The sequence below is a fragment of the Peromyscus eremicus genome, chromosome 6 (genome assembly GCF_949786415.1).
Source record: "Peromyscus eremicus chromosome 6, PerEre_H2_v1, whole genome shotgun sequence".
Lineage (NCBI taxonomy): Eukaryota > Metazoa > Chordata > Mammalia > Rodentia > Cricetidae > Peromyscus > Peromyscus eremicus.
Genome location: NC_081421.1, coordinates 30,333,695 through 30,348,939, shown reverse-complemented (window position 1 = coordinate 30,348,939; position 15,245 = coordinate 30,333,695). Strand labels below are relative to the sequence as shown.

Sequence of the window (15,245 nt, the reverse complement as noted above, 5' to 3'; positions counted from 1 at the left end):
ACAGTTGTGAGCCACCTGATATGGGTGCTAGAAATCTAACTTGGTCCTCTGGCAGAGCAGTATGATCTTAACTCAAGAGCCATCTCTCCAGGCCCCCCTATAATTTCCTTTCTATAGGTGGTGGGATTGTTTTTTGTCCAAGTGAGGTTTGGATTGTCTGAGAAAAAGTCTAAGGTGAAGTAGCCCAGGCTGGTCTTGAATTTGCGATACAGCCAGAACTAGCCTTTCTTGTGTTCTAATGCTTCTGCTTCCACCTGCCTGCTGGGGCTTGGGGTGTGTGGCATAATGCCTGGCTTCCACTCTGTTTTTAAAGGGTATTTTAACTGCCTGACTTGGGTGCTAGGAAGTGAACTCTTGTTCTCTGCAAGAGCAGCAAGTGTACTTAGATGACAGTTCACCTCTCTGGCCCCTCATGGGTTTGTTTTGTTTTGTTTTGGAGAGAGGGTTTCTTTGTGTAGCCCTTCCTGTCCTGGAACTCGCTCTATAGACCAGGCTAGCCTCTAACTCAGAGATCTGCCTGCCTCTGCTTCCTAAGTGCTGGGATTAAAGGTGTGTACCACCACACCACCCACTCCATTTTATTTTTAAACAATGATTTAAGTATATTGTCAAAAACAAAATATCAAGGATTTTCCCTGAAGCATGATGATTAATCTGCACCATCTTTATACTCTTGAGATCGATTGTTTTAGACACTGAGGGAACTATGACTCCGTGTTAGTACAATGTTTCCTTCACTTCTGGCTAAGTAGTTATGATATTTTTAAAACTATTAAGGGCTTGAAAGCTTTTCCGTTTTAGATGACAACAGTTTGGAGGGTTCATTTGGAAGACGCCATCGAAACCCTTAAACTGCACAAGCTCTGAGCCACCAAAACTGCTCAGTGGCTGAAAGTGCTTGCAGACCGGATGTCCCAGTCCAATCCCTGATCCCACAGACCAACTCCCAGAGCTGTCCTCCGGCCACACTCGTGCCATGCACATGTGTGTATCCCCCAACCCCAAACCCCTCCGAGTTCCATCTTAAGAGAAAACACAAGTTAACTTCCTGCTCTTACACGGTTTCTTTCATTCAGTAAGTGAAATTGTTAAGTCAAGTACCACAAAAGCAAAGCAGGAGATGCAAAATGAAAAAGCAAGTGGAGGGGCTGGAGAGACGGCTCAGCAATTAAGAGCACTGTCTGTTCTTCTTGCAGGGGACCCAGGTTCAGTTCCCAGCCCAGAGAGGCTCATAACCATCTGTAATTCCAGGGGATCGGACTCCCTCCTCCTCTGGCCTCCATGGGCACCAGCCATGAACATGGTGCACAGACATACATTAAGCTGAAGGTGAACTAAAAATTAAAAAAGGAAAGTGGAACTATAGAAATGAATGGGAAAAGCCCCAGACATCCTGCTGGTGTGGCCACCCTATTATGTGGCACTTAGTAGCAGCACAAGGTAGCTTCTTCACCAAGGGTGTTGGTCCTGTGTTGGGTACCATGTTGGGTACTGGGTAGGTGTCCTAGTTAGGGTTTTATTGCTGTGAAGAGACACCAGGACCATGGCAATTCTTATAAAAGAAACATTTAATTGGGGCTGGCTTACAGTTCAGAGGTTCAGTCCACTGTCCTCATGGTGGGAAACATGGGAACATGCAGGGAGACATGGTGCTGGAGAAGGAGCTGAGAGTTCTACATCTGGATTGGCAGGCAGCAGTGAGAGAGAGTGACACTGGGCCTGGCTTGAGCATTTGAAACCTCAAAGACCATCCCCAGTGACACACTTCCTCCAATAAGGCCACACCTCCTAATAGTGCCACTCTCTATGAGCCTATGGGGGCCATTTTTATTCAAATCACCACAGTAGGTGAGGAAGACTAAGACAGATGTCCTTTTCTGCCCTTCAGAAGATGAACTCCAGAGTGTGAAGGTCACTGGTCTGTGTGATGGTGATTACACTCAGAATTCCAGAGCAGAAGGGAAGCTATGGTGGGCAGTTTCTATAAACAGAGTGTACCCAGCTGACTCAGTGGAGTTAGGGAAGGAAGGCAGCCTACAGAACACAGCACAGAAACAGAGGCGTTACACAGGAAAGGAAGTAAGGGGCATGACACAATCTAGAAACCTGTCACTCCCCGACTCCTCTAACCTACCCTAAGCTCCTTTACTTAGTGTCCGATCCACCTTCATTCCCATTCTCAGCACCCTAGCAGACTACTTCAAAGACCTAAATGGCCTCCCTTCAGTTCTGCTTACATCCTCTAATTATTGTCTCTCTCCTGCTTCATTTAAATGTGTGCAGGTGCACGTGCACCTGGATGGGGGACAGAGGGTGGCGTTGCTGTTGTCCTTAGTTACCCTCCACTTTAGTTTAGAGGGTCTCACACTGACCTACAGCTCACCCAGTAGGCTAGGCTGGCTGGCCAGCAAACCCCAGGGATTTGCCTGTCAGCGCCTCCTCTCCAGAATATACCAGCATGTGTAGTTTATTGTGGGGGTAGTGCTCAAACTCGGGTCCTCATGTTGGTGAGGCAAGCACACGGACCCACTCAAGTATTTATCCAGTCTCATGTATTTCCTGTGCTTTAAAAAAAAAAAAAAAATCATGGCCTAGTAAAAAGACCAGACAAATCAAATCCATGTGCACAATTACTGAAGTGACTAAATGGAGGTTTCAAGTATATATTTAACTCTTCCCCGAAAAGAAAATACCAAATGAGTACTGACTTTTTGCAAGCATAAAAAAGTTCAAATAGAAACCAAACAAAACCACACTAAAACAGCAGCTGTTTACGGTTCTTTGCTGAATGGTGCTAGAGCCACCGGAACACCCATTTTTATACAACAACCCAGAATTTCATGTTTTCTAGGACTAAAAGAGAAGGCTAACAGGGCAGACAGGTTATTGATTTTACCGCTTACTGTACAATGGTATGGTTATAGGTAACAAACTTCACAGTTTAACTCTCTCTTTTCGTGGACAAGAAATGCAATCATAGCCATAAACCTCTTCAGGATTCTGTAAAGTAGGGACTGACTAGCATCACAGAAATAACCACACAGCAGCCAAGACATACTGTTTGATGTTTTCTGCCTTCTCGTGTTCTCATTCAGAACAAAACTGCTAACCCACAAGCTCACATATGGAAGGGCAGAGAAGGCAAAAGGACCTCACAACTAATATTTTCCAGCTATCCTGGCAATGATCCTTTGGGGTGTAGGCACTACCTAAACCAAAGATCAGAGATGTGACAATTAGGAAATAGACTTTCATTTAAGGAGGCTGCTGGAGATGAAATCCATGGCCCTACACATGTATTCTATCCTTTGTTTTTTGATACAACGTTCTCATTATATACCCTAGGCTGGCCATTAACTCACTATCCAGTCCGAAATGATCCCAAATTCACAGTCCTCTTGCCTCAGCCTCCTAAGTATTTGGATTATGGGTAGGTGCTACTACAGATGGGGATACATCACTGAAAAGTCAGAATGTTGTCAGAATGTTGGGACTATATGTTCATTGTTATACTATGAAGAGGTGTTTTTTAAGGCAAGATCTCATTAGCCTACTCCTCCTACCTCTGTGTCTCACATACCTATATTAGGTTCATGCTATTATGCCCACCTGAAAAACAAAGACAAAAAAGAAAATTGGCTTTCCTTACTTTCTACTTATGTAAATAAACTATTCAAATGAAGGTAGTCTTACTTTCTTATTTTTTTTCCCCCAGAGCTGAGGACCAAACCCAGGGCCTTGTGCTTGCTAGGCAAGCGCTCTACCATGGAGCTAAATCCCCAACCCCTTAATCTTACTTTCTTAGAAGCACGCATATGTAATTCATTCCCTCTCTGCTGACAAGTCACATTCCTCATTATCAAGTTCAGTCATTGTGCTGCCCGGCAGCACACAGCAGGCAACGCCCCTGATGCTGGTGAGGACTGGAGGAAGACTGTTTCCAGTACATGATGGCCACTTCTTGGCTAAGGTCAACCCCCTCATCACTGCATCATCTTCTACACTACCAGCCATGTCTAGCTGGATACCACTTTACAATAGCAAAACCAGTACCCAAGTGTAGACTGGGAGTCTATGTAACAGGTGAACACAGCAGAGAGGGTCTGACTTTGGGAATATATGTTTAAAACATGTTGTTGTTGTTTTTAAATCAACTTATCTCTACATCAGAAAGCCATGCACAATAGGTCAGCTATCTGGAAACATCTACCTGTAAGCTTATCTACATCTATGCGGACTGAATCGGCAGCCTAAGCATCCAACAGCCATGACTTCTGAAGCAAGCACCTTGTATTTTCTGGACCTCTTTTCACACATACAGTAGCTGCTGAAGGTTTTTGAATAACCAGTATGCATTTCTGATTCTTATGTATTGACAGACAAGGTTATATCTTTATTTTTAAATCAATAGGAAAACAGTGCTTAGTTTTATATATTGCATCTCTTTATCTGGTTACTACTAGAAAACAGAAATATACTTTCCAAATCTTTAAATTACCAAGTGAACCTCTGTTCTGACTTAGACCAGAACTAAAGACTCCCTTCACTATAGAAACAGTGTGATTCAAACACAGCTTAATAATCAATGGTCTGATCACCCTATTTGAAGATGACTATAGATGCTTTGAGTTAATTATTTCTTTTCTTATTGTTACCATAGTCTCTTAAAGGTATTTATACTGTAGCTTTACACACTCTCATTAAAATACTTTATAACCATGCTGAACTTTCCAGGATTTGGGGGATAAGGACACAGAAAACAAAACAAAACAAAACAGAGAATAGAAAAAGAAGTAGAAAACTAAACTGTAGAAATTTTTCCAGAGAAAATGTCAAGGGCCTGAAGGGAAAGAAACAGCAGTAGATGGTAGGAATAGGCGGAAGACACCTAAGGAGTGGAGTGCTCTAAGAGGCCAGCTGCAGGGGCTGAACAGTATAATTACAAACACATCTCACGCGTGCTGATTCTTGGGAAGCAAGTATCCTTCAGCACCATGCTCTGAGCCCCAGGGCAGGCCTCTAAGATTTCCTTTCTGTAAGAGCCACTGAGCTGGAGCTGGAGCTGGAGTGAGTCCAGAGGGACAGCTGTGATATGCACTAGCTCTGGAAGGATGCTCTATCCACTTCCTTCAGAACGCTGTCCTTCACTGACCTTTACAAGCTGACCATGAGAAAACATGCTTTCAGTAAGACAGAAAGAGCTGTAGAGATCAAGTTCTCATGACTATGTAGGAAACTATAAACTCTTTAGGAAGGGTTGCAATTTGTTTTCATATTAAATTCACATTCACAGAACTACAGAAGGCATTATGAAAATATATTTCTGAGATTACTAAAGCAATTAAGTCAAAGGTTTCCTGACATGAGGTCAATTAGGGAGTGTTTGTGTGTTGATAAAAATTTTTAAATAAGACAATTAAGATCTAGGTGAGTAGTGTACATAAGATATAGATTTTACAGAGTTTCATGTTGCCCAGGCTGGTTTTGAACTCACTATGCAGCAAACAATGACCCTGAACTGCTGATCCTCCTACCCATCCCCAGGGCTTCTTTGATGACAGGGTACCAGCACATCCAGCTAAAACATAGACTTTAGGACCGTGACTGAACAGGCAGGTTAAAAGATTCTAATGTGATAACAGAAGCAACCACTTCAGAGCCACTAATGAAATACAAATTAGTAATGCTGGTTTTAAGTTGTTAGGTAAATCATGAACTTAAAAATGCGACTTAAACCCTATCTTGAAATGAGGGGTAGAAAATGTAAATTTTATAGGCCAAACATGTGGCTCTGCAGACTTGAGGTTCTGATTTTGACTCCCAATAAAAGCAAATGCAAGGACAGTAACAACAGCAAAATCAAATTTTAATGTCCTCGGCTAAACTAAGATTCTGTATGGTTTAAGTCAAAAGGAGACTAGACATTACCCCAGCTGAGAGAATAGCTCTGGGGTGTAGTTCTTACCTAGCAGGCATGAGGGACCAGAGTCAATCTCAGTACCCAAAGTATAAACAGGGAAGGCAGAACAGTCCAGGAGAAGGTTTGAGAAGCCTAATTATGATCAGAGTGTGGAAAAGACAAGAGACTTCATACCAATGCATGATTTAATATACAATGCTCTGGTGGTGACGTCACTCAGAGTTTTCTAGGGAGTACTTTTCTCATCTTCCTAGGACAGTGTTGTGGTTTGAGCATGAAGTGGCTCCCCCAGACTCATGCATTTGTACACTTGGCCCTCAGCATGCTGAAGGAAGCAGGTCACTGGCACAGGACTGGAGGCTTTATAACCTGGCCCACTTCCTGTTTGTGCTCTGCTTCCTGACTGGCGATGCTGTGTGACCAGTGAGCCTCTGGCTCCCATCTATCACCAGGCCTTCCTTCCCTATATGCTATGTCTTCTCTGCCATGGTGGAACTACCAGCCAAAAATAAAATAAACCTTTCTCCCTTAAGCAGCTATTGTCAGGGTATTAGACAAAGCAACAGCAAAAGAGACAAGACAGACAGTCGAGAGAGAACATACTAATTTCACACAGAACTAAGAGCAGCCAGTCAGAAATATAAGTCTAGCAACTTCAGAAAGCCCACTTAAGAGTTTCAGACCAGGATGATGGGATTTGGTAAATTATGATTTCAAAACACAGAACCCAAAAGAAGAATTAACCTTCCAGTGGAATGACACTGTGATTCTGTTCTTGGTTACTGCTCCAGTTCTCTGAGTCCTTGTGACTGACAGCTCAGTCTATGAACAACACCATGCACTAGCAAGTGGATGGCTCTATGCATTCTTAACTCTCTCTCCAGCCCAACAAATCTTTATTTGAATCACTTACCAGCAGGTTTTCTTGTTGCAAACCAAATTTTCCTTGGCCTGGCAGTATTGGTCAACAGATCAACACTTGTAGAGGTGCAAGGCAAAAGCTAATCAGTCCACAGAAAGTCCAGAGTGATCACAGCTCTGAAATCCTCAAAACCTAGGGCTAATGACAGCGGAACCCACAAGTGCTTTGGAAACCTCTAACTTTTCAAATGGCATTGTTATTCAGCAGAGAGAACAATACACATTACCAGGTCCTGTTTAAAGCAGAGGCAACCATGTTTCTGTTTTAATAGGGCCAATGTTTCTCAAGCCTCAGTACTACTGATGCTAGAGAGCCCTGCCATCTTGAAGACTTCCTCAGTCAGGGCAGGTTCTTTTTTTCTTTGCTTCATACCAGTTTTCCTAACTTTCTTCATTAAAAATGATACCCTATTTCTTTATACCATGAGATGAGGACATAATTTAGTCAGTATTGGGGCTCACATTCTATATACTGCTCCCTTTGGGTCATATGCTCTAGCATCTATATACATTTAAAAAGCATGTCTGTATCTCTGATTAATCTTATGATTTTAATAACGAAAAAAAGACGAGTACAAACCAACCTTATAATGTACCATAAAAGAAATTTGGGTCAGCTATGGGTTTCTCAATTGAACCTATCTATGGCGCTGACTGCTGTGAATGTGTTTACATTCATAGATGTTCGGCCTAGTGTGATTCAATAAAGACAGAGCTAGCAACTTTCATCAAAGATTCTAGCAGACACAGTATAGATACCCATTTGTATCTAACCATGCTCCATTAAAAGGTCTTTTTGTTTTGGAACATGCTTTTATTAACATTCCAAATAGTAACAACAGATTCATCTGTACTATCTGCCAGGCAGCCAAAATGATTTGGGGAGAAAAATCAAGGATTGTCAGAAAGTTCCATCATGGCTCACTCTTTCCAACAGTTCCCTATTTCTTGAGGTTGCATAAATAGCAGTGATGGTTTCAGTGCCTGTAATCCCACACCCTTAGAGGAAAAAAAAAAAAAAAACAAGAAAAGTACAAATTCACACATCACTGCTCTAAGTGTTTCCCAAAACTAAATGACAACGTTTTCTCTTGTACTGTTGTGATCTCAGTGTTGATCTGTTGACCAATACTGCCAGGCCAAGGAAAAAGCGTAACTGAATGCTACCAATTTGGTTTGCAACAAAAAAAACCTGCTGGTAAGTGATTCAAATAAAGATGTGTTGGGCTGGAGAGAGAGTTAAGAATGCATAGAGGTCTTGCAGAGGAGCTGAGTTTGGTTCCCAACACTCCCTTCACTCAGCTTACAAACTACCTGAAATCAAATGCTCTCCTCTGGAGTTCATGAGCACTGCGCTCATGTACACAAACATACACACAAATATACCTGTCATTAAAAATAAAATCTTTTTATTAACTCATTTATTTATTATGTACATGTGTGTTTTGTATACATATCTGGATGTGAGTGTCTCACAGCCATGTGCGTAGAGGTCTGAGGACAACCTTGTACTATGTGGGTGTCAGGTACTGAACTCAGATTGCTAAACTTGGCAGCAAATGCCTTTACCTGATGAGCCATCTTACCTGTTATAAAAATAAAAAATTTAAAAACAGAAACAAACAAACCAGATTAACTTAAAAATATGGAGTGCTTCTCAAATGTGTTTATCAATCTGACATGGAGAGGACAAGGTTCTTTTCTGCCAAACAATAGCCATCTAATGTACTCACACACAAAATAAACCCAGACCCAAGGGGAGAAATCCTCTTTTTAATGTTATTCATCCTAGGGGGGCAGTCCCTGGTTGTTGGCATTTTGTGAAAAGGCGAGAGTGTAATTCTACACCCCGAGGTAGAGTAGACAAGGGGACTCTGGCTCTCCAAGCAGACCATCCCGTTTCTCACATCAGTGTTCAGCTCCCGGACATTCTGTCTAGTTCTTACCCACCCTTGCTGTTGTTGCTGCTGCTGCCATCTGTGCCAATCCCAATCTCAGCCTTTGTGCTGAACCCATTTCCTCAGAGGCTGTTGGAGCTGTAACTAAGTACTCTCCCCTCATGCCCATCTATTAACATTTACTAACATTCTTACAAAATGACATGGCAAATGTACAATACACTAAAATTTTATTCACTGACGCTCATCACTTAATGTTTAGTCTTAATCTGCCCATTTCGTATGTCATATTGACCCAAACCAATGTTTCCCAATCCCAATTCCTAACATAATTGTATAAAGGTCTACTTACATGAACATTCTACTATTTTTAAGACTATAAAACATGGAATTTTATATTTATTTAGTTATTCTTCACAGTATCAACACTGGACAGAAGACATGAAATGTAACAGGAACTCGAGTTTTAAAGCTGCCTCTTTTCAGGAGCTAGAGAGATGGCTCAGTGGTTAATATCACTTGGCTACTCTTGTATCAAGATTTCAGTTCCCAGGACCCACATAACCCACAGCCACCCTTAACTCCATTTCTGACTTATTCTACCTCCCAGGCACCAAGCACACATGTGGTACACATACACATGCAGGCAAAACACTCATATATATATAAATAAGTCTTTCAAAATTTTTAAAAGCCAATTTTCATCCACAGGAAGCCTACTATCTTACAAACTTCCTAAATTTCATACATATACATATATATTTATATTCACACACATATATTCATATAAAAGTGTTTAATTGGAGTTATCTTATGTAGGGGACAACGCTCCCTCCAGAACCCATAGGTTTCCAAATAAAAAGTATAGGTATCTCCCTTTGAGTTGTTGGTCAGAGGTGTTCTGGAGAGCCTTAAAATAACATAGACTGGTACCAGTATTCTTGGTGGCTCACCAGATCATAATGGTACGACCTTATTGCTGAAGATACTGCATACTGTAATACAGGACAAGGAGAAATCAAATTAATACTGACAAGGAAGCCTCCTGGCTAGTTCTCAGAATACTGGAAGGTGCTATAGAGGCTCTTGAGAGAGAAAGATCATTACTAGTCTTAGTTGTGAATCTTGTGAACCACAATAGTGACTAGTGTAGCAAAATATGCCCATGGGTGCAACTGTGGCACAGATGTTAGAAGCATAACCAACTGCTTCCGGAATGGACTTGAGGCCTATTCCAGAAGAGAAGATGCAAGTCTGGTCCTGTAAATAAATCCAACTAAGAAACCACAGCTGGGGAGCTCATACTACCAAGAGGGAAGCTGCTACTCTTGTTTTGTTAAATGTACCCACTATCAAACTGCCCTCTAAACTGGTATCTCTCATACCCATAGATTAGTGCAATTCACAGACCTCTTTAGTGAAGTTTATTTGTGTAGTGGACAGTGGTTAATGTAGAAATTCACAAGTAGTCAAAATGTAGAGTAAGTGTGCATAGAGTGATCACTCATAAATGAGATATCTATATGATAGAGAGCAGAAAGAATGTAAGAGCCATAGGTCAAAGAGGACCAAAGTGAAACAGTGTCATCTGAACATGATAGGCCAAATGAACTCATGAGCTCACCACGGCTACGGTGGCCTGCACAAGATCAGGCCAGTCAACATTCTAGAAGAGGGGAGGGGGACTCATAAGCCTCTCTTCTAGTTGAGAAGTTACTGACACTTGATAGTTCTGGGCGAGGGAAGAGTCAGTTGTCATTAAAGGTGAAGCCCCATAAGTAGACCATGTTCTAACGGATGGCCTCACATTCATGAGTGTATGGGCAGGCCAAAATCGATTTAGAAATCTAAAAGATGAGGACTTGGCTGGGCGAGGTGGTGACACATGCCTTTAATCCCAGCACTCAAGAGACAGAGCCAGGCAGATCTCTGTGAGTTCGAGGCCAGCCTGGTCTACAAAGTGAGTTCCAGGGCAGCCAGGGCTATTCAGAGAAAGCCTGTCTCAAAATCCCCCCCCCCTCCCTCCGCCAAAAAAACTCAAACTGAGAGGGTTTGGGGTATGGGGTCTGGCAGGAGTATGGGATGAATATGATCAAAATACATTGTACGGGGGAAAGGGGTCTGGAGAGATAGCTCAGTGGTTAAGAGCACTAGCTGATCTTCCAAAGGACCTGAGTTCAATTCCCAGCACCCACATGGCAGCTCACAACTGTCCATAACTCTAGTTCCAGAGGATCCAACACCCTCACACAGACATACATGCAGATTAAAAAAAAAATACATTGTATGCATGTATGAAAAATTTCAAGAATTAATAACAATATTATGTTGCTCTCTCTTTTGGTCAAGGTGTGTTGGTAAATACCTGCAATCCCAAAAGCCAAGGCAGGAGGATCATGAGTTTGAGATGAGATTGAGCTAGAACAATCCAAAATTTCTCTGATAATGTATCCTAATTTAATTGCCTGCCATTTGCCTCCTTTCCTGGCACTGAACACATTAGTAATGACTTAAAAACTCAACTACAAACAACTATGGACCAACTAGTGACCCACCATCTTCCATCCTCAGGCATCTCATTAGAGCAGGTGTGATGTGAAGGAGGGAGACTGGCGAGCAAACACCACACAGTTCCCAACAGTGCCACCAGGAAGGGGACTTACTTTTAGTAAGATCACACAGCCAAGGTGTGAGGAGGTCTATGAACAACAGCGGCCATCAATGTGGAGACTTACAAGGTTAGAATGTAAAAACAACACCACCATACAATGTGCGTGACGAGCAAGGTATTCACAACACATTTATTTAATTAATCACAGAACTTGAGTCTTTATTTTCCCTTTCAAATGTTTCCTGATTTTTTTTGGACTTATTAATGCACAATGAATGAATGATCTTGAAATGACCATTCCTGTATCTTAAAAAAGCAATGAAAATGAGGAACTGGTGGGGCCATCATCAAGCATCAGCACCAGGGTGATGGTTAGTAGGATACTTTCATCTTTACTGGCTGATGCTTCATGTCCTCAGCTGACCAACTGAAACAGATCGTTAACCAAACTAGAAGTTCAAGTGCTTGCTCATAAAATCTGTCATATGACAAAAATCCTTTCAACAGGCTATTTGCCATACCACTATGCTATTATCCTAGTTCCTTCTCCTATTACGACTCATCAGCAAACTTTGGTTGAAATTAAAATAAGGCACAGAAGATTTAAGCTCTTTAAAAGGTAATGTTACACTTTCTCTAAAAAGCAGCTAAAGAGTAACTCAAAAAGAGAATGATGCAAAAATTAAAGTGAAGAACTGAAAGTCGCCAGCTTTGACAGACATGCTGAATGGACAGTGGCAGAGCCTTACACATACACACCCCCAATTTAGTTATCACTGGGGTGAGCATGCAATGGACTATCTTGATGGGGTTAAAATCCAGAAAGTATAAACCATGGTGCCTGCAGAAAGAGCACATTCAAACCCCTACTCCTTAACTATAGTATTCAAGCTAAACTGAAACTGTTCAACTTCACTTAGTTAACACTAATGATCTCTATGACCTGACAGATCATGTGGTATCATTATTATTTGACAATCACACCAATTTCAAAGCACATAGGGGGGAAAAAGGACACACACACACACACACACACACACACACACACACACACACAAATACTTTTAAGTATTCCCAATGTTAATTTCCAGAACATGTCTCAATGATAGAGCACTTGCCTAGCAGGCTCAAGGCCCTGGATTCACTCCCTAGTACCACAAACCAAACGCCTCTTAGAATCAGCTAACTCCAACAGTCTTGGTTTCTTGTTACAACTGGATCCATATCACCCATCACTAGTCTACCCATAGTAATGCTATCACAAAAGTCCAAACGACAGGGCTATAGTTCCGACTGTGCTTTAGGTTCCACAAAAGCGCAATTCTGAGAACATGAGTCATTAGCCTCAGAGTGAAAAAAAGGAAAAGAAAAACTTTCTTTGGTCAGAATATGAATCTTACTATTGAAACCAACAATTTAGCCTAGAAATTCCTCCTGTGAGTGAGAGGAACAGAATGTTTCTATTCTCTGTCACACACTCCACAACTATGAGAGCTGTTCTCTGTATTGGTGTGTGGCGGCAGGAAGATGACTTTAGCCTAGCTATTTCCAGTAATGGTCTTTTGTCCTGTCAGGATGTCATCTTTCCAGGACAAAATCCTGGCTCTTTTCCCTATCTGAGCACATATTACAAAGTTCCCACAATACACTTGCAAAACGTTCTAAAGTTAAACACTGATTTCCACCGTGTTAGATGTTCCCCTATTTAGGGACCAGATCAGGAAGGGAGCTGCTGGTCAAGCTACTGGCATGGTGCATTCAGCATGTGGGCAGTCCTGCGTCCAGTGCCCAGCACCAAGACCAACAAACAACAATAGCTGGGAAAAAAGTAGGCTCATATTCTACATTTCATTTTAAAGACACCTTCATAAACGAAAAAGGCTTTAAAGGCACTTGGTGTAGTGAAAAGCACAGCCGCATGAGCCCTAAGTGACTGCCCAGTAGAAAGTCAAAGCACCACTTTGGGATGTCCTTTGTCTAGGCTGGTTTCTCAAAGGCACTCCACGGCCAAGCACATCCCCAGTCTCCAGGCAGAGCTTTCAGCATTCCCATTACCGTGTTGTTTGTGTGTGTGGTGCTAGAGATGGAGTCCAAAGGTTCACATGTGCTAGGTCAGTACTCTGCTGTTGAGCTACATCCCCAGCCCTTAGTACTAGCTTTTTCCATTTTCTCTATTTCTACTAGGCCGAAAGAGTTCTTATTGGAGAAGTCACCTGTCCCTAATTCAACATGCGTTCCTCAAATAATTCTAAAAGACACTGCTAGATGTTTGGTGTGATAGCACACACCTTTAATCCAGCATTTCGAAGGCAGAGACAAGTAGATCTCTTTGAGTTCAGTTAGTCTAGTCTACAGAGGGAGTTCCAGGCCAGCCAAGGCTACATGTCTCTGTAAGAAGGAACCAGGAGGACCTCGTAACAAAAATAACAAAAAACCAAAAATACTGTCAGGCAAAGTGTGTGTGTGGGGGGGGTAATGTTTTTATATAGAGTTCTAGCTCTTATTATCTCACAATCCATAAAGCAAAAACATGGTAATTATAGAATAAAGTATATCTGACTATTAACCTTGAAGGTCAACTTGGTAGGATTTAGGGTCACCACGGAAACCAACCTCTGGTGGGGGGTTTTCTAGATTAGATTAACTGACAGGGAAAAACCACGCTACAAGTGTATTCCATGGCCTGGGGTCCCTCCCCAGCCTGAATAAAAAGGAGAAAGTGAGCTGAGAACTAACAATAACCTCTCTCTGCTTCCTGACTGCAGCAGACACAATGGGACCAGCTGCCTCAAGCTCCTGCTGCCACGACCTTCCGCCATGATGGACATACACCTCAACTGTGAGCACAAACCAACCTTCCCACTCCTGTCAAGTATCTGTGTGTGCACACACTCAGGTTTTCAAAGGAAAAGGCTTTCTGACAGGCAGACAGTGTACAGGGCTCTTCATCTTAGGCAGGCGGGATAAACTAAGGCAAATAAATCCCTGAAGGCACAGTACTCAGTCTCCCCCTCCCCAGTTCATTACCAGTGGTGTCACTACAACTGGCTGACTAAAAGTGGCATCTAATTACACAGTTCTCAACTGCAGTACACCAGGGCAGGGCACAGACTCAAAGCATCACTAAGCCTTTCCACACTGCCCTTCCTCTTCTCACCACACCCTAGTCTTACTTACAGGAACCAGCCCTCTCCCATCTCTATTCCCATTTGCTGCCATGACCATTGTACTCATTTCCATGTGAGCCCAATGTCTTGTCCAGATAAGCTGCAGAAATGCCTTGCTACATGCAGAAACAAAGCAAGCAGAACCAGTTGACACTTCAAGTGAGAATACTTTAATTCATAGCCATTTAAGACTTAAGATTTAAAAAAAAAAATATTGTGTGTGTGAAAAAGACAGAGAGAGGGAGAGGGAGACTGACTTGCATCTAACTGCAGGCACCTACAGAGGGCCCCGCATCAGATGCTCCTGGAGTTGGAGTTCCTGGTGGGTTGTGCGCCACTTGACATGAGTACTGGGAAGCGAGCTTGGGTCCTGGAGGAGCAGTACATGCTCCTAACCTTTGAGCTATTTCCCCAGCCTGGACTAGCTGCTTTAACAGAGCAGTTTACGAGCCAAGTCTGCATTTCCACTTATCTACGTTTTCCTCAGCAGTTAAAAACAATTTTTAAAAATTTTTGTGTATGGGTGTTTTGCCTGTATGTATGTCTGTGCATTACCTGTGTGCCTGGTCCACAGAGACCATATGAAGGCGTCAGATTCCCTAGAACTCAAGTTACAGGTGGTTGTGAGCCACCATGTGGTTGATGGGAATCAATCCTGGCCCTTTGGAAGACCAGCCAGTGCTCTTAACCACTGAGCCATCTCTTCAGTCCCCTTAGGATTTTTAAAA

At 42.4% G+C, this 15,245-nt stretch overlaps 1 protein-coding gene across 1 annotated transcript in view; it reads right to left on the bottom strand.

Moving 5' to 3' along the window:
* Positions 1 to 15,245, bottom strand: part of Pik3ca (phosphatidylinositol-4,5-bisphosphate 3-kinase catalytic subunit alpha) — a 71,131-nt gene that overhangs the window by 34,744 nt on the left and 21,142 nt on the right. The window lies entirely within an intron of this gene.